The sequence below is a fragment of the Sapajus apella genome, unplaced genomic scaffold (assembly GCF_009761245.1).
Source record: "Sapajus apella isolate SASKATOON/1434 unplaced genomic scaffold, GSC_monkey_1.0 scaffold59, whole genome shotgun sequence".
NCBI classification, from domain to species: Eukaryota; Metazoa; Chordata; class Mammalia; order Primates; family Cebidae; genus Sapajus; species Sapajus apella.
In genome coordinates, this window is record NW_022436999.1 from 9,444,214 (window position 1) to 9,469,093 (window position 24,880).

General features: G+C 41.4%; 1 protein-coding gene and 2 non-coding genes across 8 annotated transcripts in view; 2 read left to right on the forward strand and 1 right to left on the reverse strand.

Annotated features, from left to right (window-relative positions):
- WDR89 (WD repeat domain 89) overlaps positions 1-24,880 on the forward strand; it is a 63,077-nt gene that overhangs the window by 5,737 nt on the left and 32,460 nt on the right. For 4 of the 6 annotated variants that reach the window (XM_032245905.1, XM_032245906.1, XM_032245899.1 and 1 more), the window contains exon 2: positions 9,990-10,095. The exons of 1 other annotated variant lie outside the window; for it this stretch is intronic. The gene's annotated coding sequence lies outside the window, so the exon portion shown is untranslated. Of the gene's footprint in view, positions 1-9,989; positions 10,096-11,626; positions 11,685-24,880 lie in introns of those variants that run through there. One more of the 6 variants, XM_032245901.1, reaches the window with a different exon arrangement.
- On the reverse strand, positions 14,331-14,434 carry LOC116528738. The gene has a single exon (XR_004259171.1). It is a non-coding gene; the product is annotated as a U6 spliceosomal RNA (small nuclear RNA).
- LOC116528731 lies at positions 18,569-18,709 on the forward strand. The gene has a single exon (XR_004259164.1). It is a non-coding gene; the product is annotated as a U4 spliceosomal RNA (small nuclear RNA).

Genomic DNA, 24,880 nt, shown 5'->3' on the forward strand with positions numbered 1-24,880 from the left:
CCAGCTACTCAGGAGGCTGAGTAGCTGGGATTACAGGCACGCGCCACCATGCCCAGCTGATTTTTTGTATTTTTAGTAGAGACGGGGTTTCACCATGTTGACCAGGATGGTCTCGATCTCTTGACCTCGTGATCCACCCGCCTCGGCCTCCCAAAGTGCTGGGATTACAGGCGTGAGCCACCGCGCCCGGCCTAATTTTTGTATTTTTAATAGAGATGGGGTTTCATCATGTTGGCCAGGATGTTCTTGAACTCCTGACCTCATGATCTGCCTGCCTCGGCCTCGCAAAATGCTGGGATTACAGGCATGGCCCCACCGCGCCCAGCCACACATCACAGTTTCTTTATCCACTCATTGATTGATGGGTATTTGGGTTGGTTCCACGATTTTGCAATTGTGAATTGTGCTGCTATAAACATGTGTGCAAGTATCTTTTTTTGTATAATGACTTATTTTTCTCTGGGTAGATAACTAGTAGTGAGATTGCTGGATCCAGTGGTAGATCTACTTTTAGTTCTTGAAGGAATCTCCACACTGTTTTCCCTAGTGTCTGTACTAGTTTGCATTCTTACCAGCAGTGTAGAAGTGTTTCCTATTCACTGCATCCATGCCAACATCTTCTGTTTTTTGATTCTTCGATTATGGCCATTCTTGCAGGAGTAAGATGGTATCACTTTGTGGTTTGGATTTGCATTTCCCTGATTGTTAGTGATGTTGAGCATTTTTTCATATGTTTGTAGGCCATTTGCTTATCTTCTTTTCTTTTTTTGTTTTTTTTTTTTGAGATGGAATTTTGCTCTTGTTGCCCAGGCTAGAGTGCAATGGCTTGGTCTTGGTTCACTGCAACCTCCACTTCCCAGGTTCAAGCAAGTCTCCTGCCTCAGCCTCCTGAGTAACTGACATTACAGGCATGTGCCACCACATCTGACTAATTTTATATTTTTAGTAGAGACAGGGTTTCTCCATGTTGGTCAGGCTGGTCTTGAACTCCTGACCTCAGGTGATCCACCCACTTTGACCTCCCAAAGTGCTAGGATTACAGGCATGAGCCACTGTGCCTGGCCAAATGTTTAAAATTTTTTTTTTTTTTTTTTTGAGATGGAGTCTCGCTCTGTTGCCCAGGCTGGCGTGCGGTGGTATGATCTCGGCTCACTGCAACCTCCCCCTCTTAGGTTTAAGCAATTCTCCTGCCTCAGCCTCCTGAGCAGCTGGGACTACAGGTGCCCGCCACCATGTCCAACTAATTTTTGTATTTTTAGTAGAGACGGGGTTTCACGATATTGGCCAGGCTGGTCTCGAACTCCTGACCTCATGATCCACCTGACTCAGCCTCCCAAAGTGCTTGGATTACAGGCGTCAGTCACCGCGCCCAGCATACCCATTTGTGTATCTTCTTTTGAGAATTATCTCTTCATGTCCTTAGCCCACATTTTGATGGGCTTGTTTTTTTCTTACCGATTTGAGTTCATTGTAGATTCTGGATATTAGTCCTTTGTCATATGTATAGATTGTGAAGATTTTCTCCCATTTTACATCTGATGATTCTGCTGACTGTTCCTTTTGCTGTGCAAAAGTGCTTTAGTTTAATTAGGTCCCAGCTCTTTATCTTTGTTTTTATTGCATTTGCTTTTGGGTTCTTGGTCATGAAATCTTTGCCTAAGCCAATGTCTAGAATTTCCAATGTTACCTTCTAGAATTTTTAGTTTCAGGTCTTAGGTTTAAGTCCTTAAATCATCTTGAGTTGATTTTTTTATAAGGTGAAAGATGAGGATCCAGTTTCATTCTCCTACATGTGGCTAGCCAATTATCCCAGCACCATTTTTGAAAAGGGTATCCTTTCTCCACTTTATGTTTTTGTTTGCTTCATCAAAGATCAGTTGGCTGTGAGTATTTGGGCTTATTTCTTGGTCCTCTATTCTGTTCCATTGGTCTGTGTGCCTATGTTTATACCAGTACCATGCTGTTTTGGTGACTATGGTCTTATAGTATAGTTAGAAATCAGTTAATGTGATGCCTCTAGATTTATTCTTTTTGCTTGGTCTTGCTTTGGCTATGTGGGCTCCTTTTTGGTTCCATACGAGTTTTAGAATTGTTTTTTCTAATTCTGTGAAGAATGATGGTGGTATTTTGATGAGGATTTCGTTGAATTTGTAGATCGCTTTTGGCAGCATGGTAATTTTCACAATACCAATTCTACCCATCCATGAGCATGGGATGTGTTTCCATTTGTTTGTGTCATCTATGATTCTTTCAGCAGTGTTTTGTAGTTTTCTGTGTATAGGTCTTTCGACTCTTTTGTTGGGTATATTCTTTTCTTTTTTTTTTTTTCCTTTTTTGAGATGGAGTCTTGCTCTGTTGCTCAGGCTGGAATGCAGTGGCACAGTCTTGGCTCACTGCAACCTCTCCCTCCTGGGTTCAAGTGATTCTCCTGCCTCAGCCTCCTAAGTTGCTGGGACTATAGGGGTGTGCCACCTTGCCCAGCTAATTTTTTGTATTTTTAGTAGAGATGGGCACATTGGCCAGCTGGTCTTGAATTCCTGACCTCAAGTGATCCACCTGCCTTGGTCTCCCAAAATGCTGGGATTATAGGCTTGAGCCACTGCGCCCAGCCTGTTAGGTATGTTCCTAAGTATTTTATTTGATATTTTTGCAGCTGTTGTGAAAGGGGTTGAGTTCTTGATTTGATTCTCTGTGTAATCGCTATTTATGTATAGAGGAGCTACTGATTTATGTACATTAATCTTGTATCCAGAAGTTTTGCTGAATTCTTTTATCAGTTCTAGGAGCTTTCTGGAGGAGTCCTTAGGGTTTTCAAGGTAAATGATCATGTCGTCAGCAAGCAGTGACAATTTGACTTCCTCTTTACCTATTTGGATGACTTTTATTTCTTTCTCTTGTCTGATTGTTCTGGCTAGAACTTCCAGTACTGTGTTGAAGAAGAGTGATGAGAATGGGCATCCTTGTCTTGTTCCAGTTCTCAGAGGGAATGCTTTTAACTTTTCCCCATTTAGCACTGTGTTGGCTGTGGTTTGTCATAGATGGTTTTTTTTACATTAAGGTATGTTTCTTATATGCTGATTTTGCTGAGAGTTTTGATAATAAAGGGATGCTGGATTTTGTCAAATGTTTTTTCTGCATCTATTGAGATGATCATGTGATTTTTGTTTTAAATTCTGTTTATGTGATGTATCACATTTATTGATTTGTATATGTTAAACCATCCTTGCATTCCTGGTATGAAACCCACTTGATCATGGTAGATTAGCTTTTTGCTATGTTGTTGGATTTGGTTAGCTAGTATTTTGTTAAGGATTGTAGCATCTATGTTCATCAAGGATATTGGTCTGTAGTTTTGTTTTTGGTTATATCCTTTCCTGGTTTTGCTATTAGGGTAATGCTGGTTTCATAGAATGAATTAGGGAGAGTTTGTTCTTTATCTTGTGGAATAGTGTCAAAAGGATTGGTACCAGTTCTTTGAATGCCTAGTAAATTCTGCTATGAAGCCGTCTGGTCCTGAACTTTTTTTTTTTTTTTTGAGTTGGAGTCTCACTCTGTTGCCAGGCTGGAGTACAGTGGCACTATCTCGGCTCACTGCAACCTCTGCCTCCCACGTTCAAGCAATTTTCCTGCCTCAGCGTCCTAAGCACATAGCTGGGATTACAGGCATGTGCCACCACACCTAGCTAATTTTTGTATTTTTAGCAGAGATGGGGTTGCACTGTGTTGGCAAGAATGGTCTTGATCTCTTGACTTCGTGATTTGCCTGCCTTGGCGTTTGAAAGTGCTGGGATTACATGTGTGAGCCACCATGCCTGGCCTTTTTTTTTTTTTTTTTTAAAGATGGAGTCTCACTTTGTCTCCCAGGCTGGAGTGCAGTGGTGCAATCTTGGCTCATAGTAACCTCCGCCTCCTGGGTTCAAGCGATTTTTCTGTCTCAGCCTCTTGAGTAGCTGGGATTACAGGCAAGTACCACCACGGCCAGCTAATTTTTGTATTTTTAGTAGAGACAGGGTTTCACCATGTTGGCCAGGCTGGTCTTGGAACTCCTCACCTCGAGTGATCTGTCCACGTCAGTCTCCCAAAGTGCTGGGATTGCAGGCGTGAGCCACTGCAGCTGGCCTGAACTTTTTGTGGTGGTTAATATTTATGTATGGATGTATGTTATTTTTTGACATGGAGTCTCGTTCTGTCACCCAGGCTGGTGTGCAGTGGTGCAATCTGGGCTCACTGCTGTCTCCACCTCCCGGGTTCAAGCAGTTCTCCTGCCTCAGCCTCCTGAGTAGCTGGGATTACAGGTACCCGCCACCATGCCCACCTAATTTTTTTTTTTTTTTTTTTTTTTGTATTTTTAGTAGAGATGGGGTTTCACCATGTTGGCCAAGCTGGTCTCAAACTCCTGACCTCAAGTGATCTGCCTGCCTCAGCCTCCTTAAGTGGTGGAATTGGAGGCACGAGCCGCTGTGTCCAGTTTGTTGTTGTTAATTTCTAAGTTACCATTTTAATTTTGCTGCTTGTTATTGTTCTGTTCAGGGTATTTAATTCTTCCTGATTTTAGCTGGGAGGGTTGTATTTTTCCAGAAATTTATCCATGCTTTCTAGGTTTCCTAGATTATGTGCGTTAAGGTGTTCATAGCAGCCCTGAATGATCTTTTGTATTCCAGTGGTGTCAGTTGTAATATCTCCTGTTTGTTTCTTAGTGAGGTTATTTGGATTTTCTCTCTTTTTTTCTTGGTTATTCTTGCCAGTGGTCTATTAGTTTTATTTTATCTTTTCAAAGAACCAGCTTTTTGTTTTATTTATCTTTTGTATTGGCTTTGTTTTGTTTTGTTTCAGTTTCATTTAGTTCTGCTCTGCTCTTGGTTATTTTCTTTCTTTCTTCAGGGTTTGGGTTTGGTTTGTTCTAATTTCCCTAGTTCCTTGAGATGTGACAGTAGATTGTCTGTTTGTGCTCCTTCAGACTTTTTGATGTAGGTGTTTAGGGCTGTGAACTCTCCTCTTAGAAGTGCCTTTGCTGTATCCCAGAGGTTTTGATACATTTTGTCATTTAGTTGGAAGAATTTTTAAATTTCCATCTTGATTTTATTTTTGAACCAGTGCTCAGTCAGGAGCGGGTTATTTATTTTCCATGGTTTTGAGGTTCCTTTTGGAGTTGACTTCCAGTTTTATTCTTCTGTGGTCTGAGACAGTGCTTGATATGATTTCAGTATTCTTAAATTTATCGAGGCTCATTTTATGGTCTGTCATATGGCCTATCTTGGAGAAAGTTCCATATGCTGGTGAATAGAATGTGTGTTCTGTGCTTATAAAATGAAATGATTTTGTTTTTGGTTGTGTGTGTGTCTTTTTTTTTTGGACGGAGTCTTGCTTTGTCGCCCAGGCTGGAGTGCAGTGGCACAGTCTCTGCTCACTGCAACCTCCACCTCCTGGGTTCAAGCGATTCTCCTGCGGGATTCAAGAGATTCTCCTGACTCAGCATCCTGAATAGCTGGACCACAGACACGAGCCACCACACCCAGCTAATTTTTTGTCCCAGTCCCTCTTGAGTAGCTGGGACTACAGGCACAAGCCACCATGCCCAGTGTCTCTTGTAGAGACAGGGTTTCACCATGTTATCTAGGAGTCTCCAACTCCTGACCTCGTGATCCACCTGCCTTGGCTTCCCAAAGTGCTGGGATTACAGGTGTGAGCCACCACGCCTGGCCCCAAGATATAGTTTAAATGCATTCTTTGTTAACTTTTTGTCTTGATGACCTGTCTAGTGCTGTCAGTGAAGTATTGAAGTCCCCCACTATTGCTGTGTTGCTCTTATCTCATGCCTTAGGTCTGTTAGTAATTGTTTTATAAATTTCGGAGCTCCAGTGTTAGGTGCATATGTGTTTAGGATTGTGATATTTTTCTGTTGGACAAGGCCTTTTACCATTTTATAATGTCCCTTTTTGTTTCTTTTAACTGCTGTTGCTTTAAAGTTTGTTTTGCCTGATAGCTGCTCTTGCTCACTTTTGGTGTCCATTTGCATGAAATGCCTTTTTCCATCCCTTTACTTTAAGTTTATGTGAGTCCTCATGTGTTAGATAAGTCTCCTAAAGGCAGTAGATAGTTGGTTGGTGAGTTCTTATCCATTCTGCAGTTCTGTATCTTTGTTTTTCTTTTTTTTTTTTTTACGATGGAGTCTTACTCTGTCACCCAGGCTGGAGTGCAGTGGCGCGATCTTGGCTCATTACAACCACCGCCTCCCAGGTTCAGGTGATTGTCTTGCCTCAGCCTCCTGAGTAGCTGGGATTACAAGCACACACCACCACACCCAGCTAATTTTTGTATTTTTAGTAGAGTTGGGGTGCCACCATGTTGGTCAGGCTGGTCTCGAATTCCTGATCTGTGATCCGCCTGCCCTGGCCTCCCAACGTGCTGGGATTATAGGTGTGAGCCACCACTCCCAGCCTTGTTTTTCTTTAAGCTATTTATTTCCCTGAATATTTATCCCTTCATTTGTTTGTTTGTTTTTTTTGTTTGTTTGTTTTTTGAGAGGGAGTCTTGATCTGTCGCCCAGGCTGGAGTGCTGTTGCAAGATCTCAGCTCACTGCAATCTCTGCCTCCCTGGTCAACCAGTTCTCCCTACCTGATCCCCACAAGTAGCTGGGATTACAGGTACCCGCCACCACACCCAGCTAATTTTTGTATTTTTAGTAGAGACAAGGTTTCACCATGTTGGTCAGGCTGGTCAAGAACTCCTGACCTCAGGTGATCCACCCACCTTGGCTTCCCAAAGTGCTGGGATTACAGATGTGAGCCACTATGCTCAGCCAATTTTTGTGTTTTTAGCAGAGACAAGGGTTTTGCCGTGTTGGCCAAGCTGGTCTTGAACTCCGGGACTGAAGTGATCCACCCACGTTGGCCTCCCAAAGTGTTGGGTTTCCACACATGAGCCACTGTGCCCACCCTGAAATTTAAGTAATTATTAATATGTTAGACATCTTTCTTTTTGAAGATTGGAATTATGTCCCGGTGATATTTTACAGTTTTCTTAATTTTTGGATCTCCTGATAGATGGCAGTAGTAATCAGTGCCAAGGACAAGGAAAGCAAGTATTTAAACAGTTTGATAGCTTAAGTCTAATTCCTATGTTTAGTGAAGTTACAATTGACCGTGCATGATTTTCAGTTCTTTTTATCCTGCACATCTGATCTATAAAGTACATGTGAACTTTTTCTCCTCTTAATATCCATTTCTTCCCAGATGGTTCAAGGGTTATGCCTTTTGTTGGTTATTTCTCTGATATCATGGTCTTTTACTGTGTTCAGAAGAGAGGAAATGAATTTAGAATTTAATAGATTCTGATCTTACCGCATTATAACACAAAAGTGGTTACAAGAGCTAGTTCTGCTGTATCTTTACATGAATATTATACAGGCTATAAATATTTATGTTTAGGGATTTGTTTTGATTTCTATTTCAGCATAGTTCTTTTGGATGGTCTCCTAATTTGGAAAATTAAGTAGTGAATCAACCTGAGAATGCAAAAGAAAGTATCTCTAGCTGTCAATAAATATTTATAAAATATTGCTTTATTGTCTAGAGATATGTTTACATGATTGTAAACTATTCAACGTCAGGAAGCCTCATTCTGGCTTAATCTTATTTCATCCACCAATTAACAGTGGAAAATTTTAAAATCCATATATTAGTGTCTTTATGAATTAGGGAAGCATTTTGGGGGGATCATTCGTATTGTGAATTTACCTTATAAGCATCTAGTCTATACACATACACAAATATATATATACTTACATTTATATGTAAAAGGGGTAGAAATCCTGTCAAATACTAGTTTATTATGCAGGTTATCATTTGATACCTCATATTGCTTTTCTTTGACAGTCTATACTCCCACCTAGTGGTATTTGAGTGCTGCTTTTGTGCCAGGCACCATTCTCGGCACTTAAAGTGGTAATTAATTTATGAAACCCTATGACATTGATATTGCTCTCTCCTGTTTAAAGAATAGGAAACTGAAACATATAGCTAGTAAAGGCAGGATTTGCAAAACGGCAGTCTGGCTCTACACCCATTTTCTCAGCTACCATGCAATACCTGTCTTAGCATCCTCGTCTAAAACACTGTAATAAAAAGACTGTCTTTTAGGGTCATTGGGAGGGTTCAGTGAAGCAATTCATGTGAAGAGGCTGACACAGTAACTTGGATGGTAATGATCAGTTAATATTAGTTGTCATTTGGCCATTTTTCTGGTTTTCTTCCAATTCTTTTTTCATTGTCTCTATTATAATTTTGTGGTTTTTCCCTCCCACTCATTCCTTAATCAGTGGTGTTCAGGGTTCTGTGCTTGGCCTGGTGCTTGCTGTCATTCTGTATAATTCCTTTGTAGCAGGCATATTCAGTTTCCTAGTTTTTTTGGGGGACGGAATTTTGCTCTGTCACCCAGGCTGGCGTGCAGTGGCGTGATCACGGCTCACTGCAACCTCCGCCTCCCAGGTTCAGTTGATTCTTGTGCCTTAGCCTCCCTCATAGCTGAGACTACAGGTGTGCACCACCACGCCCGGCTAACTTTTGTATATTTTTTTAGTAGAGATGGGGTTTCACTGTGTTGGCCAGGATGGTCTTGATCTCTTGACCTCGTGATCCGCCTGCCTCAACCTCCCAAAGTGCTGGGATTATAGGTGTGAGCCACTGTACCTGGCCTTTCTTTTATTATTATTTAATTTTTCTTAAGGATGACATTAAATTGCTAGGGTCACAGCTACTTCTCCAGAGATTTGCATTGCTTACTTTTTAAATTAAGGTGTCTTCCCAGATGTACATCTTTAGGGTTGTCTGTCCTAGCTATCTTATCTAAAAGATCTTGACCCCATCTTATCTCTTCTCGTCATGTTACATCCCTTAAACTCCGTTTTATTTTTCATTATAGAGCTTGTCGTTCTTTACGTTATATATTTATTCTTTATAGCTGAGTTGAATGATGAATTAATGTTGCAGCCTCAGAATAATAGTCAACTCAGTAAAACTGTTAGAACAAAATTATAGCATTTCTTTGGTCAGCAAAAATTCCCGTCAGATATTTTATGAGTAAAGTTATAAATTCTAAAAAAGAGAAACTAAGTTTTTAAAGTATTTTAGAGTTTTTGTTTATTTGTTTGTTTAGACAGGATCTTGCTCTATTGCGTAGGCTGGAGTGATCATGCCTTGCCTGATCGATCACATAGCCTCAACCTCCCAGACTTAAGTGATCCTCCCTCCTTAGCCCCCCATATAGCTGAGACCACAGGTGCACACCATGCACACCACCATGTCTGGCTAATTTTTTTTTTTTTTTTCTGAGATGGAGTCTCACTTTGTCACCCAGGCTGGAGGGCAGTGGCATGATCTTGGCTCATTGCAACCTCTGCCTCCTGGGTTCAAGCCATTCTCCTGCCTCAGCCTCTCAAGTAGCTGGGACTATAGGCGCGCACCACAACGTCTAGCTAATTTTTGTATTTTTAGTAGAGATGGGTTTTCACCACATTGGCCTGGCTGCTCTCGAACTCATGACCTCAAGTAATCCACCTACCTTGGCCTCCCAAAGCTGGGATTACAGGTGTGAGCCACCATGCCCAGCAGTCTGGCTAATTTTTAAATTTTGTTTGTTTGTTTGTTTATTTTTTTCTTTTTCTTTACCAGACACCTCATACAGGATAATTTTCAAATTTTTTTTGTAGAGAATAATCAATGCCCTCACCACAACCCCAGCCGCTAACAACCACTTCCTATAATTTTGCCTTTTCCAGAATGTTACTTAAATGGAATCATACAATATATACTCTTTTATGTTTCATGTATCCCTGGTTCCTTTTTTATGGCGAGTCAGATTCCATTAGATATGTATATCACAGTTTGTTTTTCCATTCAGTAGATGACAGATATTTCTGGGGGAGGGAGGGCCTTTGTTTATTTGTTTTTTCTGTGCTTAAGCTTACCCATATTTCTGTTTTTTTCTCTAGGTATTTGGCTCTTATAAATAAAATTATGATGAACACATGTACAGATGTTTGTATGGACATAAGTTGTCATTTCTCTTGAGTAAATACGTAAAAGTGGGATTGCTGGGTAAGTATGTATTTAACTTAAAAAAAAAAACTGCCAAACCACTTTCCAAAATGGCTATAACATTTTACCGTCAATGTATGAAAGTTTCTGTTGCTTTTACATTTTTGCCAGAACTTGGTATTGTTAATTCTTTTTAATTATAGGCATTTTAGCACATGTGTAGTAATAGGTAATTATTAATATAATTTTTAACATAATATATTAGTATATATATATTATATATATAATATAATATAACTCCCAAAGTTCTGGGATATCCCCAATGACTGATATTATTGAGCTTCTCGTGGTTATTTGTCATTCATATATTTTCTTTGGTGAAGTGTCTGTTCACTTTTTTTTTTTTTTTTTTTTTTTTTAAACGAAGTCTCGCTTTGTTTCCCAAGCTGGAGTGCAGTGGCGCAGTCTCAACTCACTGCAACCTCTGCCTCCCAGGTTCAAGCGATTCTCCTGCCTCAGCTTCCCAAGTAGCCGGGACTACAGGCACACAACACCATGGCCAGCTAATTTTTGTATTTTTTTAGTAGAGGCGGGGTTTCACTAGCTGGGCCAGACTGGTCTCTAACTCCTGACCTCATGATCAGCCCGCCTCAGCCTCCCAAAGTGCTGGGACTACAGGCATGAGCCACTGCTCCCAGCCTCCTTTTCCCATGTTTTAATTGAATTATTTGTCTTTTAGTTTGGTTGCAAGAATTCTTTATATATTCTGGATATAACAACTTTATCAGATTGTGATTTGCAAATATGGTCGCCCAGTCTGTAGTTTGCATTTTCTTTTCTTAAAATTTCTTTTTGTTTGTTTTTGGTTTTGTTGTGGTTTTTTGTTTTTGTTTTTGTTTTTGTTTGAGGCAGGTTACCACTCTGTCACCCAGGCTGAAGTGGAGTGCAGTGGCGCAATCTCCGCTCACTACAGTCTCCACCTCCCAGGCTAAAGGGATCCCTCCATCCCAGCCTCCGGAGTAGCTGGAGCTATAGGCATGCGCCACCACACCTGGCTAATTTTTGTATTTTTGGTAGAGATGGGATTTGGCCATGTCGTCCAGGCTGGTCTTGAACTCCTGGACTCAAGCCATCCACCCACCTGGGCCTCCCAAAGTGCTGGGATTATACGTGTGAGTCACTGTGCCTGGCCTGTAGTTTGCATTTTAATAGCTGTTCAAAAGCAGGTTTTACATTTAAATTAAGTCAAAATTTTCTCTTGTGGTTTGTGCTTTTTGTGTTTTAAGAGACCTTTGCCTAACCAAAGGTCATAAATTCCCTATTTTTTTTTTCTTACAAGTTTTGTAGTTTGTGCTTTTACATTTAGGTCTGTGATTCATTTTGAGTTAATAAGCTCTGTTCTGACTTCTTGCTTGTCTCATATTAGTAAATCATTGCAGCTTTCTTTTTATTAGTATTTGCATGGTATATCTTTTTTCTATCCATTTACTTTTAACCCGTCTATGGCTTTATAAACAAAGTGTGTGTCACCCGGGCTGGAGTGCAGTGGCATGATCTTGGCTCACTGCAACCTTTGGCTCACTGCAACCTCCACCTCCCGGGTTCAAGTGATTCTTGTACCTCAGCCTCCCTAGTAGCTCGGATTACAGGTACACACCGCTGTGCCCAGTTTTTTAATTTTTGGGTAGAGACGAGATTTCACCAGGTTGGTCAGGCTGGTCTCCAATTCCTGACCTCTGGTGATCCACCCACCTCACCCTCCCAAAGTTCTGGGATTACAGGTGTGAGCTGCCACATCCAGCCTCTTACATGGTTTTCTAAAAAAATTATTAATGTTTCCATTTGATTTTTTTCTTATATGTAACGTCTTTTTGCTGAAATACTCTATCTGTTCATAAATTTGTCTACTTTTTTAACGTAATCATTTTTGCAGGGTTGGTTTTTTTTTTTTTTCTTTTTTTGAGACAGAGTCTGGCTTTGTCGCCCAGGCTGGAGTACAGTGGCACTATCTCAGCTCCTGCAATCTCAGCCTCCTGGGTTCAGGAGATTCTCCTGCCTCAGCCTCCTGAGTAGTTGGGATTAAAAGCGCCCATCATCACACCTAGCAAATTTTTGTATTTTTAGTATTGACGAGGTTTCATCATGTTGATCAGGCTGGTCTTGAACTCCAGACCTCAGGTGATCCACCTGCCTTGGCCTCCCAAAGTACTGCAAAAGGCAGAGGTTGCAGTCAACCAAGATTACGAGATTGTGCCACTGCACTACAGCCTGGGTGACAGAGTAAGACTCTGTCTCAAATAGTAATAATGCTACTACGAACATTCATGTATAAGTTTTTACATAAATGTGTTTAGCTTTATGAGAAACTGCTCAAAAGGCTGCTACATTTTACATTCCTACCAGCAATATATAAAGGTTCCAGTTTCTTCACATTCTTTTTTTAAAAATGTATTTAATTGACAAAAGTTGTATATATTTATGCAGGATGTTTTGATGTGTGTATACATTGTGGAATGACTAAATCAAGCCAATTAATATACCCACTGCCTTACATACATTTTTTTGGGTGTGGTGAGACTACTTAAAATCTATTCTCTTAGCAACTCTTAGCAATTTTTAATTTTTATTTTTGCAAAGATGGGGTTTCTCCATGTTGGTCATGCTGGTCTCAAACTCCTGACCTCAGGTGATCCACCCACCTTGGCCTCCCAAAGTGCTGGGATTACAGGCGTGACCACTGTGCCCAGCCGATTTTTAATTTTTTTTTGTTTTAGGAACCTTCACACTGTTTTCCATTTTGGCTGTACTATAGGTTCTTTACATTCTTGCCAATTCTTGTTATTTTCTGTTTTGGGGGATTGCTTAAAAATAACCAATTCATAATTTTTTTTAGTTTTTTAAGCAGTGGGAGGGTATAGTTACACTATTAGTAGGTGTATGGTGCGTATCTGAGTATTCGGGTTTTTTTCTGTTTATGACCTCCTTTCTTGACAACTTGTTGGTATTTCTCTCTTTAAAATTGAATTCTGTACATCATGTGTAGAAGAACAGTAGAGACTGAGGTAAGTGGTATTTAGCCTTGGAAATGAATACCTGTGCTTCTGTCAGACTGTGAGTGTTGGGGTTTGAGCAGTCTAGCCTGGTTTGGGTTTTGTTGTTACTGTAGTTAACATTGATATACCCAGAACTTCAAATGCCTTCAGCTGCGAGCTGTTACTATCTTGTGCTTAGTGTTGGGCCTGGGATGCTGGAGGTTTTCTCCTTGTGGCTGCTCCACTCAGTCTCAGCAGGCCCCAACAGGAGGCTTCCCTCCAGGCTCTTCCTCCCCATCTGCTGACCGTTTGTGCTCTTTCCACACTGTGAGGCTTCACAGAAGCAGGGAGTCATTCTCCATGATTTTTAAAAATATGCATACATAAAATGTCTCTTCTATAACCACATTTCATTGTTAACTTGACTGGCTAAAAAGACTCCAGGTTAGAGGTAATTTTGACCCAGAATTTTCAAGGCATTATTATTTTTTTATTATTTTTATTTTTTCCCAAGGATTGTTATTGAGAAGTCTGATACTGTTGCTATTCTTCAAATTTTTTATGAGACCTCTTTTCTCTATGGACACTTTTAGAATCTTTCCTTTATCTCCAGCATTATGAAATTTCAAGATATATGTGGCTTGGTATGGCTTTCTTTTGCCATCCTTTTTGCTGAACACTCAGGGTTTCTTTTTCTTTTCTGCTTTCTTCTCTTTCTGTACTTTTCATTTTTAGGATGTTTGACTTAGATTGATCAGTCCTCTGATTTCATTCTTTCTTCTTCTTCAACTTTAGTTGGTAGTATTCCTTAACCAAATCTTTTAGTTCTTCTGTGGATTTTGTGTTTCTGCTCTTATTTTTAATTTCCAAGAATTCTTTCTTGTTATCTGAATGTTCTTCTTTGTTAAAATACTCCTAAAAGCCAGGCACGGTGTGTCATGCTTATAATCCCAGCACTTTGGGGAGGCTGAGGCAGGCAGATCTCTTGAGTCCAGAAGTTTGAGACCAGTCTGGGCAACATGGCAAAACCCCATCTCTTACAGAAATACAAAAATTAGCCAGGCATGGTGGCACATGCCTGTAATCTCAGCTGCTTGGTAGGCTGAGGCAGGAGGATCATTTGATCCTGGGATGCTGACATTGCAGTGAGCCATGATCCTGCCATTGCACTCCAGCCTGGGTGACAGAGAGTGAGACACTCTCTCTCTCTCTCTCTCTCTCTCTCTCACACACACACACACACACACACACACACACACCCCTAAAAATATGGAATGTTTCACACACTGGCATGTCATTCTTGTGCAGGGGTCATGCTAATCTGTGTATTGTACCAATGTTAGTATATATGCTGCTGAAGTGAGCACCATGATTTTATTTTTAAATATGTGAATCTGACCATAATCACCACCCAGAATTCTCTTGTTCTGTTTCTCAGTTTACATCTCTCCACCAAAATAACTATATTCTTACTTCTACATTGTAGATTTGTTTTGTCTTCTTAAAAACTTTGTATGAAATCCTGTACATCCAGCCACTGTAGTACTCTTTTGTGTCAGGCATCTAACCAGTTCTGAGATTCATCCACATTGTTGCAAGTACCAGTAGTATGTTTTTTATTGTTATTTAGAATTCTAGGCTGGGCGCAGTGGCTCATGCCTATAGTATCAGCACTTTGGGAAGCCAAGGTGGGCGGATCATCAATGCCAGGAGTTTGAGACCAGCCTGGCCAACATGGCGAAACCCCATCTTGACTAAAAATACAAAAATTAGCTGGGTGTGGTGGTGGATACCTGTAATCCCAGCTACTAGAACTGCTTGAACCCAGGAGTTGGGGGTTGCAGTGAGCCGAGATTGTGTCACTGCACTCCAGCCTGGGTTACAATGCAAGACTTGGTCTCAAAAGACCAAAAAAAAAAGAGAATTCTGTTCTCTTTTTAATATTAATATATTACAATTTATCAGTAAGGCCTATATAAACAACTGGATAATGATCTAATTGTCCAATTAATCATCTTAAAAGCTTGTAATTAAAGTATTAATAATACACCAACAGCATATTTACCTTGCTGCTTAAGCCAGAAACTAAGAATCATTTTTGACTTCTCTTCTCACACACCACATGCAGTCTTAGCAGAAAATTCTTTCGTATTTGTGACCTACACCCAGCCACTTCTGTCGACTCTTTCTCAGAATTTTGCACAAACCTCTGAACTAACTACTTTTATTCTTGCCCTTTAGTCTGTTCTCCAGGCAGCAGCCAAAGGAATCCATTCTCGGTGTCTCTTACCTGCTCTCAACCTACAGCGGCTTTCTCACTTGAGAATAAAATCCATAGTTCTTACCGTGACAGAGCTCTTATCTGGCTTCAGCAACCTCTTTAGCCTCATTTTCTATACCATTCTTTCTTTCTCTGACTTCAGCTGCACTGGCCCACTTGCTGTTTCTCTCTGCCTAGGAAGCCCTTGTTCCATGTAATCCATTCCCCTGCCTCCCTCATTTTGTCTTGGTCTCAGCTAAATGTAACCTCATGGGGAAGCTTTCTCTTAATGATTGAATTGAAATGGCGTTTCCTGCCTCGTTTTTCTTGCCTTACCCTATGCTATTTTTTGTAACACTCATCACTTTTTATTATTATAATTAGTTATTGGGCTGTATATCCACCTGTCTCTTTCTGTCCTGTCCTCCATGAAGAAAGGGACTTCATGACTCTTCCTTGCTGAATTCGGTATGTTCTAGACCTGTGATGTCATAACCTTTCCAGAACTGTTTTTGTGTTTGGTTCGGTTTTAGTTTGGGTTTTGCTATTGAGTGAGAGTCTCACTCCGTCACTCAGGCTGGAGTGCAGTGGCACAATCACAGCTCAGCTTGCAGCCTCAACCTCCCTGGGCTCAGATGCTTCTCCTGCCTCAGCCTCCCAAGTAGTTGAGACTAAGGTGCACGCTACTGCACCCTGTACATTTAGCTCTAAAGTACAAAAATTAGCTAGATTTTGGCCGGGCACGGCGGCTCAAGCCTGTAATCCCAGCACTTTGGGAGGCCAAGGCGGGTGGATCACGAGGTCAAGAGATCGAGACCATCCTGGTCAACATGGTGAAACCCCATCTCTACTAAAAATACAAAAAATTAGCTGGGCATGGTGGTGCGTGCCTGTAATCCCAGCTACTCAGGAGGCTGAGGCAGGAGAATTGCCTGAACCCAGGAGGCGGAGGTTGCGGTGAGCCGAGATCACGCCATTGCACTCCAGCCTGGGTAACATGAGTGAAACTCCGTCTCAAAAAAAAAAAAAAAAAAATTAGCTAGATTTTGTAGAGTTGGAGTTTAGCCATGTTGCCCAAGGTGGAAGGTGGTCTCAAAAGATCCACCCACCTCAGCCTCCCAAAGTGCTAGCCAAGAATTGTTTTCAAAAAAATTTTTTTTTTTTCAAGATGGGATTTCACCATGATGGCCAGGCTGGTCTTGAACTCCTGTCCTCAGGTGATCCACCCACCTCGGCCTCCCAAAGTGTTAGGATTATAGGCATGAGCCACTGTGCCCAGCTTTTTTTTTTTATTTTTTTTTTTTTTTTTTAAGACAGGGTCTTGCTCTGTGGCCAAGGCTGGAGTGCAGAGTAGCACCATCTTGGCTTACTGCAACCTTTGCCTCCCAGGTTCAAGCCATTCTTCTGCCTCAGTCTCCTGAGTAGCTGGGAGTACAGGCATCGCCACCACACCTGGCTAATTTTTGTATTTTCAGTAGAGATAGGGTTTTGCCTTGTTGGCCAGGCTGGTGTCAAACTCCTGTCCTCATCATCTGCCTGCCTTGGCCTGCCAAAGTGCTGGGATTACAGACATGAGCCACCGGGCCTGGCAATTTTTGAAGTAGGGTAATTCTTTATTTTTTATTTTTATTTTTTAGAGATGGGATTTCTCTATTGGTCAGACTGGTCTTGAACTCCCGACCTCAGGTGATCCACCCGCCTCAGCCTCCCAAAATGCTGGGATTACAGGCGTGAGCTGCTGTGCCCAGCCAGAGTAGGGTAATTCTTTAGAGCTTTTGAGCAGATTTAATGTTGTTAGAGCTTATCAGTTTCTAACTAAAATGTATACAGTATTTAAGTAGCTGTCTCTTAATGTTAACATCATTCTATAACAGGATATGGTTCTTTTTGTTTTTCCTCATTTTTTTTGCAGTTATTAAAGATAGCATTTGCCTAATTCTTAAAAGCATCTTTTCAGAATTAGAAAAGGAAGCAATAGTAAACATGTAGTACCAATTCAAGAATTGGATTATTCCAAATTGCTTTTAACTGTTCCAAATTAAGACATCTGGTGACTAGGATAATTTGGTTTCTCTGTTTGGTTAACCAGCTGGTTGTTCTGGAAAGGAAAAACACAGTTAATTGTTCTTGTTGAAAGATTCTGGGCATTTGTGGAATTATTGTAAAGGGTGACATTTGGATGCAAGATTTACATGCAAAACTGGACATCTCAGGATGTTATTGAGGAAAATGTTTTTGTTTTTAAAAAGACGCTTTGAATGTTATATCTGGAACCTGCAGCATAATCTCACACTGCATGAGAAAGTATGTGTCATTTCCTCCCAGCCCTCCCCCTTTTCCTTGGTAACAGATTCCTCTACTTTAAAAATTGTGCTTTTCCTAAGAATTTTAGTGTATTTAATGCATGGGATGCCATATGTTGCTGCAACCACTATCTTGTACGTTTATGTGAATGAGAATACCATATTCAGACTAGCTAAGCAGGATTAATTTACAGAGACATTGTCTTAGTCGTTAATGAATGTGAAATTTAGAATTATGTTAGAGTTGTAACAGATGTCAGTTTAGCATACCTTCCACTAAATATTCAGCAGTTCTTCCTTATTTAAAACAAATGGTTCTTTGGCAAATTGTCTTAGAGCTAATTCTATGTTAGTTTAAAACATACACATATATTTCTCTAAATTATAAATGTTTTCTGGAACGATTCTGAAAGTAAACCAATGTATGCTTTTTATCCCAAGGTATTGTTTCCTCTAGGACGTACTAGTAATGCATATGCATGATTGTTCCTATTTTATTCTTCCCTGCTTCTCCGAAATGTTGATAACCAGATTCTTAAGTTTCCTCTGTGCAGTTTGCTTCAGATAAACTGGCATTAGATATGTGTGATATAGCCTGAAGTGGTGACATGTGCCTGTGGTCCCAGCTACTTGGGAGGCTGAGGTAGGAGGAAGAATTGCTTGAGCCAAGGAGGTCAAGGCTGTGGTGAGCTGTGATTACATCACTGCACTTCCAGCCTGGGCCACAGAGTGAGACAAAAAAAAAAAGGAAAAAAAAAGAAAGAAGCAAAGAAAGAAAAGGATGTGCCTGATACATATTAAGCTACTTTAATGTCTAGTATAAAGCTTTTGTGGCTGCCATTAGATTTTTCAGGTTTGCCACTGGCCTTGCCACTTTAGGCATTAGCAGCTACTGCTTCCAGTTGCTCTAATACTCCCTCTTTAAAGATTTAAAATGCAGCTTTGCACAGTGGCAGTATCATAGCCAGTGAGGTTTATCCAAGGCGTGATTATTGCTAATTGAAAACTTTTCCCAATACCCCACCATGATAACTTGAAATATAGTCGGCATTGGCAATTTTTGGCAGTCCCTATGGGGACTGAATTATTATTTATTTATTTATTTATTTATTTTTAAGATCGGGTTTCACCCTGATGGCGAGGTTGGTCTTGAACTCCTGACCTCAGGTAATCCACCCACCTCGGCCTCCCAAAGTGCTGGGATTACAGGCATGAGCCACCACGCTCAGCAAATTATTAAAAAAAAAAAAAAAGATTAATATGTAAGCCAGGCACAGGGTTCAAGCCTGTAATCCCAGCACTTTGGGAGGCTGAGGCAGGCGGATCACTTGAAGTCAGGAATTTGAGGCCAGCCTGGCCAACATGGTGAAACCCTGTCTCTACTAAAAATACAACAATTAGCCGGGCGTGGTGGCTGGCACCTGTAATCCCAGCTACTTGGGAGGCTGAGGCAGGAGAATCACTTGAACCTGGGAGGCAGAGGTTGCAGAGAGCAGAGATCGCACCATTGCACTCCAGCCCTGGTGACAGAGTGAGACTCCATCTCAAAACAAAACAAAATAAAAGATTAATGTGCTACATGCTTATATAGAGACAGTATAGTATAGGAATTAATAACATGGGCTCTGGAATAAGAATGCTTGAATTCAGAAATCAGCTTTACTGCATGTTAGCTGTGCTTTTCTCATCAGTAAAATGGATATAATAGTACTTTTGGGATTGTTACAAGGTTGTCATCATCATTAAAAGTTTCAGTAATATACTGGACGCGATGGCTCATGTCTATAATCCCAGTGCTTTGGTAGACCAAGGCAGGAAGATTGCTTGTATGCAGAAGTTCAAGACTAGCTGGGGCAACATAGTAAGACCCTGCCTGTATTTAAAAAAAAAAAAAAAAAAAAAAAAAAATTAAAAAATGTCAGCAGTATAAGGCCGGGCGCGGTGGCTCAAGCCTGTAATCTCAGCACTTTGGGAGGCTGAGGTGGGTGGATCACAAGGTCAAGAGATCGAGACCATCCTGGTCAACATGGTGAAACCCCGTCTCTACTAAAAATACAAAAAATTAGCTGGGCATGGTGGTGCGTGCCTGTAATCCCAGCTACTCAGGAGGCTGAGGCAGGAGAACTGCCTGAACCCAGGAGGCGGAGGTTGCGGTGAGCCGAGATCGCGCCATTGCACTCCAGCCTGGGTAACAAGAGCGAAACTCCGTCTCAAAAAAAAAAAAAAAAAAATGTCAGCAGTATAAAAAAGAGCTAGAATCCACAAAAAACAAATAGAATGAAAGAAATGACTGAAATTTAGGTATTTTAATACAAGAGATTCTGGCACTTAAAAATTCACTTTAAGTCTTATAAAAACATGACTAACATTAAGAGGTTGGAGTAATTGTGTGTGAAGTTTTTTGTTTTTTCTCTTCATTGTCTCTCTAAGAAGTTCATACGTTCATCGCCCATTGACTGATGCAGTCAAATGTCGATTTTCCTGGTCAGCAGATAGCCTTTCATCTGGTAATTGATAGGCTGAGACTCGTTTCATTTTATGGCTCTACCATCCTGTAGGACCAAAGAGTCCTCTCCATCCAGCGAGCAAATGGGCAAAGAGAAGGTGGAGAAGACCCATTCATTATCTCTGAATCCTAGCCTAACTGTCATGCATCATTTCCACTGGCAAACACTAGTCACTGGGGCTGAGACAGTCTTTGCTGGGGACTTGGAATCTGTCTTTTTATTTGAGATCCCATTGAATGTCCTATACCAAATCCCATTCCAACAAGTTCCAGGTATATTGTACTCTTATGGGCTGCTTCTCATTTCCCAAACTGAGCATGGAGATGTTAAAAAATAGCCCTACCAACTCTTCACGCCTGTGCTGAGCTCCTGCAGTAGTAAGTAGGAGTACTTACTATCAAGAGTACTTTTGTGAGAGATTTTTTTGAGGTTGCCTACCAACTCAGTTTGGTTCTTTCCAAATTTGGGAGTATTACTGAGAATTCTTGAAATGTGGCTGTGCGCAGTGGCTCAGGCCTTTAATCCCAGCAGTTTGGGAGGCTGAGCCAGGTGGATCACCTGAGGTCAGGAAGGAGTTTGAGACCAGTTTGGCCAACACGGCGAAACCTCGTATCTACGAAAAGTACAAAACTAGCCAGACATGGTGATGCATGCCTGTAATCCCAGCTACTCGGGAGGCTGACGGAGGAGAATCACTTGAACCTGGGAGGCAAGGTTGCAGTGAGTGGAGAACGCACCACTGCACTCCAGCCTGGGCAACAAACGGAGATTATGTCTAAAAAAAAAAAAAAAAAAAAAAAAAAATTGAAATTTTATTTTTACCTTTCCTTAGTACTGCTTTGGGGAAAGGGATTTTGGCATGTGGAAGGAGATTCTGTTGGCTCTGCTATTTAATTTCCAGTTTATTATGCATCTAGATTAGGGAGGTGACTAGAGTAGAGACTGTTGGTGGTAGTCCTGATTGGCCTGCTAGACCTATCTCATGTCTAGTTGAGTTTGACTGAAGGGCTATTCAGCATTGGGACATTCCTAGTGTGTTAGTACCTGAAATCTTTTTCTGTCTAGAACTACAAACATTCATGATAAGTTCAAATTTTTTGTTTTGGGATAATGTTAGGTTTACAGAAAAGATGCAGAAATAGTACAGAGTTCCGGTATACCCTTCACCCAGCCTCCCTAATGTTAAGATAACCATGGAACGTTTGTCAAAACTAAGGAATTAACATTGGGATAATACTATTAACATGACAGACTTTATTTGAATTTCAGCAGGTCTTCCATGAATGTCCTTTTACTAGTCCAGGATTGAATCAAGGATACCATATTGCGTTTTGTTATCACATGGTCTTGGTCTCCCCCAGTCTGTGATGATCTCTAGGTCTTTCTTTGTTTCTCATGATCTTAAAGCTTTTAAAGATTTTTTTTTTTTTTTTTTTTTGAGACAGAGTCTCACTCTGTCACCAGGCGCCAGGCTGGAGTGCAGTGGCGCGACCTTGGCTCACTGCAACCTCTGCCTCCCGGGTCCAAGCGAGTCTCATGCCTCAGCCTCCCAAGTAGCTGGGACTGCAAGTGTGTGCCACTACTCCTGGGTAATTTTTAGTAGAGATGGGGTTTTACCATGTTGGCCAGGTTCGTCTCAAATTCCAGGCCTCAAGTGACCTGCCTGCCTTGGCCTCCGAAAGTGGTAGGATTGCAGGCATGAGCAATCATGCCTGGCCTGATACTGAAACTTTTGAAGAGTACTGGCCAGGTATTTGTAGAATATTCCTCAAACTGGGTTAGTCTGAGGTTTTCTCATGATTAGACTGGGGTTTTTTATTTGGGGAAGAATACCACAGAGGTGAATAAAATGCCTTTCTTATCACATCATGATAGGAACATGACATATTGGTGATGATGTTACCCTTGATCAGTTGGCCACAGTGATGTCATCTGAGCTTCCCCACAATGAGGTTACTATCTTTTACCCTTTCCATACTCTGTTCTTTGGATTCAAGTAACTAAGTCCATCCTACACTCAAGGGGAGGAGAATTAAGCTCTACTTTCTAGAGGGGGTATATCTACTTGTATTACTTGAGTTCTGTAAGGAAGATTTGTTCCTTCTCCCTCATTTATTATTTACTGATTCATTTTTATCAGTATGGACTCATGAATATTTATTTTATTACTTGGATTGTATCCAAGAGTATTTTTTTTTTTTTTAAGACGGAGTCAGTCTGTCGGCCAGGCTGGAGTGCAGTGTTGCGACCTTGGCTCACTACAACCTTCACCTCCCGGGTTCAAGTGATTCTCTTGTCTCATCCTTCCAAGTAGCTGTGATTACAGGTGTGAGCCACTGCCCTCAGCTGAGTATCGTTATTTTGTTGTTGAGGTTGTTTTAGATTGGCCAGTGGAGTTCTTGGCTTCTGCGTCTTTTTGTTTTTCCTTTTAAATCTTCTTTTTCCAAGGAGCTCAAGGGCGTTTTTAATAGCATAAATCCTAAACCATTCAGATTGGTGTCTAATTGAAATATAAGAATCTTGGGGGAGTTTGCTGAGAACTTTGGGAGGTGAAACTCAGTCATCTCTTGAAACAAATTGAAGTTCATATGCTTTTTGGTGTTTTTTTTTTTTAAGACAGTTTGTCTCTCAGGCTGGAGTGGAGTGGTGAGATCTTGGCTCATTGTAACTTCCACCTTCCAGATATAAGCACTTCTCCTGCCTCAGCCTCCCATGTAGCTGGGATTATAGGTGGGTATCACCACACCTGGCTAATTTTTGTATTTTTAGTAGAGACAAGGTTCCACCATGTTGGCGAGGGTGGTCCTGAACTCTGACCTCAGGTGATCTGCCTGCCTCAGCCTCCCAAAGTGCTGGGATTACAGGCATAAGCCACCACACCCAGCCCATATGCTCTTTAGAGGTATATTTTTCATTATAAAATGAAAAAAATATAGGAAAGCACCAGCTCAGTTTGGTGTGGCTATAGTTTATTCAGCTTTGAGAGTTATTTAATATTTGTTTTCATGAAGTGTTGCTTTTTTAATTTTTTTTTTTGAGGTGGAGTCTCTCTCGCTCCGTCACACAGGCTGGAGTACAGTGGCATGATCTCGGCTCACTGCAACCTCTGCCTCCTGGGTTCGAGCAATTCTCCTGCCTCAGCCTCCTGAGTAGTTGGGACAACAGGCGCGTGCCACCATGCCTAGCTAATTTTTTGTATTTTTTTTTTTTTGAGACGGAGTTTCGCTCTTACCCAGGCTGGAGTGCAATGGCGCGATCTCGGCTCACCGCAACCTCCGCCTCCTGGGTTCAGGCAGTTCTCCTGCCTCAGCCTCCTGAGTAGCTGGGATTACAGGCACGCGCCACCATGCCCAGCTAATTTTTTGTATTTTTAGTAGAGACGGGGTTTTACCATGTTGACCAGGATGGTCTCGATCTCTTGACCTCGTGATCCACCCGCCTTGGCTTCCCAAAGTGCTGGGATTACAGGCTTGAGCCACCGCGCCCGGCCCAATTTTTTGTATTTTTACTAGAAACAGAGTTTCACCAGGCCAGGATGGTCTTGATCTCTTGACCTCGTGATCTTCCCAGTTCAGCCTCCCAAAGTGCTGGGAGTACAGGCTGAGCCACCACTCCTGGCCATGTTGTTTATTTAGATAGTTAATATAAAAATAACTAGGCCGTGTGCTGTGGCTCATGCCTGTAATCCTAGCATGTTGGGAAGCTCAGGTGGGCAGGTCACGAGGTCAGGAGTTTGAGACCAGGCTTGCTGATATGGTGACACTCTGTCTCTACTAAAAATACAAAAATTAGCTGGGTGTGGTGGCGCACACTTGTGGTCCTTTCTACTCAGGAGACTGAGGCAGAAGAATCACTCGAACCCTTGAGGTTGTCAGTGAGCCGAGTTCGTGCCACTGTACTCCAGCCTGGATGACAAGAGACTCCATTTCAAAAAATAAAAATAAACTGTGTAAGTTTTTTTTTTTTTTTTTTTTTTTTTTTTTGGAGACGGGTTTTCGCTCTTGTTACCCAAGCTGGAGTGCAATGGCGCGATCTCGGCTCACCGCAACCTCCGCCTCCTGGGTTCAAGCAATTCTCCTGTCTCAGCCTCCTGAGTAGCTGGGACTACAGGCACGCGCCACCATGCCCAGCTAATTTTTTGTATTTTTAGTAGAGACGGGGTTTCACCATATTGACCAGGATGGTCTCGATCTCTTGACCTCGTGATCCACCCGCCTCGGCCTCCCAAAGTGCTGGGATTACAGGCTTGAGCCACCGCGCCCGGCTGTGTAAGTTTTTGAAAAGCTGTAAGAATATAGCTTTTGGCTGGGCGCGGTGGCTTACACCTGTAATTCCAGCACTTTGGGAGGCCGAGGCAGGTGGATCACTTGAGGTCAGGAGTTCGAAATCCTCCTGTCCAACATGGCAAAACCCCATCTCTACTAAAAATACAAAATTAGCTGGGCATGGTGGTGCATGCCTGTGATCCTAGCTACTCGGCAGGCTGAGGCAGGAGAATCGTTTGAACCTGGGAGGCGGAGGTTGTAGTGAGCCAAGATCGTGCCACTGCACTCCAGCCTGGGCAACAAGAGCAAAACTCCATCTCAGAAAAAAAAAAAAGAAAAAAGACAAAGAAAAAGAATCATAGATTTTAAAATGTGGAATGAATTTAAATGACTAAATCAAATGAAATGAAAATTAGAAAGGAAGTTAGTATTTTTGCTTATTTTCTTTTTTTTTTTTTTTTTTTTTTTTTTTTTTTTT